A 1,474-nucleotide genomic window follows, 5' to 3' on the forward strand; every position below is an offset into this window, starting at 1 on the left:
AGAGAGAGAGAGAGAGAGAGAGAGAGAGAGAGAGAGAGAGAGAGAGAGAGAAAAGCTGGCTGGAGAATATCTGAAGATTATAATCACAATGGCCAGATTTACATACTTCCCTAAATGATAAATAAGAGCTTAGGATTTCCCATTATCTCATTAGGGGTGAGTCATTCATTCTTTCCTACCCACTAAGACCAACACAACTAAGATTAATGATGTTACCCATATGCACTTGCTACCACTGTGTCACTATTACCTGAGTGGTTATACTTGCGATCTTATTGGTTAATCATTATTTTGACCCATGTTGCACCTGTCTCATGATTTTGCTCTATAAAACTTCCTTTGAGAAATGGGCTCATTCAGGATCCTTCCTGTCTTTCAGGAGCTATTCCTATTCCCCATTTTCCCCCCTATAAATTTTTCTACTCTTGAAAAGAAAAAGGAGAGAGACTAGGCTTGGCAGCATATGCCAGTAATCCCACCACTTGGGTGGCTGAGGCAGGAATATCACTCTGAGTTTGAGGCCTGCCTGGGCTACAAAGTGAGTTCAAGATCAGCCAAAAAAAAAATCAGCCTAAATTGCATAGTGAAACCCTGAATCAAAAAGGCAAAAAGATCCACTCCTAGCCCAGGCCTGGTGAGTGTGTGGGAGAGCTTCCGGTTACCCTGCGCTGGTGAGACCTACTGGTCCCAGCCCAGGCGCAGCATGGGTGAGACCCTCTTCCACCCCCTTGGGATGCCCGCCACCACTCCGCAGCACCTCCCCCACCCCACCCACCAAGTAGGAATTTCTGCCGCATTGCGGGAACCCCCAGATCCAGTCCTAGCCCAGGCCCAGTGAGTGTGTGGGAGAGCTTCCTCTCCCCCCTACTTCACCTTGTCCCCTCCAGACTCAGCTCAGGCCTGGCATACAGGCATGGGGTGAAACCCTGCAGCTGCAATCCCTGCAAAGAGTATAGGGGACAGAATCACCCAGCTAGTCCAGAAGCAGAACATCTTGCCAGAGGGGCACAACAGGTTCACCCCAAGGGCAGCAGAAGGAAAGAGCTGAGCACAGCAGCCAGACCCAAGCCAGGCACAACTGGATAAATCTAAACTTTGTAGAGCTGCACCTGAACTTCAGTAGGTGCTAAAGTTATAACTGCACCAAAGCTCTACAACAAAGTTCAGAAGACAGTGCTACACAAAATGCCAACAAGAAGGAGCAAAATTCAATCTCAGAACCCAAGCCCACCCATAACAAGTGCAGAGGACACTAACACAAAACAAATTGGGAATCACACAGCTGAAATTCATGAATCAATAGCTTCTGAAATAAAGAAACAGCTGCAGAAAGGTATAGAGGAACTCAGATTGGAAATGAAAAAAGAAATCCCTGAATTAATAATATCTGCACTAAAGAATCAAATGCAGAAACATATGGAGGAAACCCAATGCCCACCCAGAACAAGTGCAGAGGACACTAGCTCGGCTCAAA

This window comes from Octodon degus, unplaced genomic scaffold, assembly GCF_000260255.1.
Source record: "Octodon degus isolate 3935 unplaced genomic scaffold, OctDeg1.0 scaffold00178, whole genome shotgun sequence".
Lineage (NCBI taxonomy): Eukaryota > Metazoa > Chordata > Mammalia > Rodentia > Octodontidae > Octodon > Octodon degus.